This window comes from Apium graveolens, chromosome 2, assembly GCF_009905375.1.
Source record: "Apium graveolens cultivar Ventura chromosome 2, ASM990537v1, whole genome shotgun sequence".
Lineage (NCBI taxonomy): Eukaryota > Viridiplantae > Streptophyta > Magnoliopsida > Apiales > Apiaceae > Apium > Apium graveolens.
In genome coordinates this window covers 167,814,638-167,818,168 of record NC_133648.1, presented here as the reverse complement: position 1 = coordinate 167,818,168, position 3,531 = coordinate 167,814,638, and positions in this window count along the sequence as shown.

Sequence of the window (3,531 nt, the reverse complement as noted above, 5' to 3'; positions counted from 1 at the left end):
GCATTGTGATTGAGGAGAAGTCACATACTGAGGCATCAAAGCCCAAAACAAGATCATAATCTGAGATTGATCCCAAAGACAAAGGGAAGGGAAAAGTTGATGAACCAACCAAGCCACTAGAGATGAAAATTCCTCAAATTCTGATAAAGCCAGTGTGTAAAATGGTTCAAGTTACTGATGACACTCTTGCTGAAGATAAAGATGTTCAAACTCTGAAAAGAAAGAAGATTTCTGAAGAATCAAAGACAACCTCTGACAAGGTTCAAGTTGTTCAGAGTGAAGAATTGCAAGCTATAACAGAAACAACAAGTTCTGATAAAGTCATCAAGTCAACCTCTGACAGTGCTCAAGTTGATTTAGACAAAATAGAAGTAGCTGATAAAAAGAAACTTCTGTGGAAAAATGTCAAACCATCAGATTGAAAGAAAAGCCAATTGCTGTCTACTTTCATGACTATTGGGTTAAATGCTAGAGAACCAAGAGACATGGCTAGACTAGGTTCTGATGAAGCAAAGATTAAGACATGAGTTGAAGTTGCTACTAGAGATCCATTTCTATTGACTGACAGACCTCTTGAAGATGTTACACAAAAATACCTTAATAAGGTTATCTCTGTTCAAGTGGTACTGGATGCTCATGACAAGCACAATATCAAGGAAAATCTGATTCTATTTCTTGAAGATGGAAGGACATATCAGATGTCAGAATTAGATGTGCTGAATAAATTACTAAAAGAACTTCAATTCTTTTATTACCTTTTAGAGGTAAAGTCTGATATTACCAGGAGATGGTCAAACTTCATATTGAAGACCATCAAAGATAAAGCAAGTATTTATGGTTCAAGAATTACAGAATTCATTCCTAATATTGTTGAAAATGATGGAAGTGAAACTCCAATGAAGCAGGATTTTGCTACAGTGAAGATTCTTCTCATCCTAGGGTAATAAGACTGGATGATGGTTTAGAAAGAAACCATAACTCTATTTTAAGGAATGCAATCTATCAGATTGGAAGTCAAGATGAAGAGATGAAACAAGTCAAGAGTATACTCTCTCAAGTCCTGAGGATTAAAGAAGAAAAGCTGATATCAAGCTTTGTCAAGAATCATTATGGATTCAGATTGACTCGGTGAGATTGGTAAAAGCTACAAGGGTTGTAAGTTGTAGTTAGTAATTCTAGTTAAACTCTTATTTGCATTTGTACTTCAATGTTTTTGACATCATCAAATCTATTAACTTGATATTTTGCATAATTTACAAGTTGGGGGAGATTGTTAGATATATTTGAGATGTCATGTCTGATATGATTCATGTTTAGTTTTCAGATCTTAACAAACAGGTCATATCAGGACTTACTGAAATCATGACTTATTGGAAGTTAGAATTTAATATCAGAACTTAAGTGCGGGAAGACTTTCATATAAGGAAGGAAGCTGATTTACAGTAGAAGATCGAGACTAAATAAAAGAAGATATGCATGGAAAGAGTTAGAAGACTGGAAGACTTGTAGAAGATATCTGATTGATATATTTTAGGAGACAGAATTATATTCCATATCAATTAGAAGTTATCTTGTAACTGTGTACTATATATAAACACAGACTTTGGGTTTACACTATATGTCTTATCATTATTGAGAAGATTATACATTGTAACCTAGCAGCTCTTAGTGATATTTGTTCATCGCTGAGAGAGAACAACATTTCTTATTATAATAGAGTTTATTCAATATACTTGATCTTCGTCACATACTTCTGTTAAATTGATTTGATTGTATTAACACTGTATTCAACCCCCTTCTACAGTGTTGTGTGACCTAACACCTTAACTGAAAAACAATATGAATAACAATAAAAGGGGGTGAGCCAAAATTGCTCAACAAGCCTGCAACAATATATATAGTGTAAAGAGAGAAGAATATATGAATCATAATCTGCTGGTTTGAACAACCATCTGTTTCTGTACTAAATAATAATTTGCCATTACTGGCGAGTGCCAAATGAACAAGACTGGAAACAAGAACCAACATATACACTATAACTTACTGATCAGTTAGGATACAGTGCGGATCTATACCCAACTGTATAGATCCAACCAACATAAGGGGTACCCAGGCAACTATGGCCTAATAATCAAGGTTCTGGTTAATACCCGACCCACATCGTAACCATCCAGTCCATAGCTTAGCATCTGGAACAATCGATATGCTTATGATGTATCCTAATATCAGGATATATCAGAGTATATGTAACAAGGGTAAAAGTATTCGAATATGAATAGAGGATTCAATAAATTTGGAGAAATCAAGAATCAAAATGAAATAGAAATGATAATCAATAATTGTGTATCAGTGTATATGAACAAGAATCATCAAGGTATAATTGATATGGAAAGTGGGGTATACTATTCTAAACTTAGAATATGGGAGCTTGGTATGCACTTCACCTCGTGCGATTCACTACCTTCAGCCTCTTGCTTGATTTGCCTTGAGGATATGGAATCTATCAAGGAAAGACATTCGTTTAGATAACTTACTTCATACGCGTATCTCGAGTTGATACCGAGTAGCCCTAATCGTCTACCCATATGATTCTATCTAACTCGCATATATCAATATATATAATTATATAGCACATAAGGTTCACATAATCACGTAAAACACATAGAACATAAGGCACATAATTTATTTTAGACTCGTAATTATTTTTAGAATTGATACTAAACTTGAACTCACATTAACAAACATTATCTGGTTCGATTATAATTTTTTGGGATTTATTAGGCTCGGTTATACCCCTAATAGGGCCTACAAACAATTAACTAACACCCAACAACTCGCTTCCGAAAGAAATTATGATTTATAATTATTTTTAATGGAATCGGGTCATTTTCTGGGTCTAAGGGTCTTCGTTTCACTTAAATTGGACTAACGGTTTAATTACTACGCAATAAACAAGATTTAATTAATTATAAATCAATTATAAATATTTAATCATAATTAAATAAAACTTAATTATATTTTTAAATAATTATTTAACATTTATTGTATTTTAAATAATTAATCCTTAATTATTAGAATTAATTACAAATTATTACAATTAATCACAATTTATACGATTAAATCGATCACTTACGAATAATTATTCGATACAAATAACTATTACAACTATATTCAAATAAATAAACTAACGATCGAATAATGAATCCAACCTATCGAAGCACTACTCGAATAACTACAAGTTACTCGGATTATTCGATCAATTATCGAATTATTAATCATATTATTCGATATATTTTTAATCTTATTTATTATTTAATTACTTAATTATTAAATAATAGATAAATAAATAAATAATTGAATAAATAATTGAATAAATAATTAAATAATTAATTAATTTCGAATTTCTAAATTAATAAAATAATTTAGAAATTATTAATAATGATTTTTAGAATTTAAAACTAATTTTTAATTAATTTTTGGAACTACTAAAATCTGATTTTGGATTTTATAAAATAAAATAAATAATGGAAA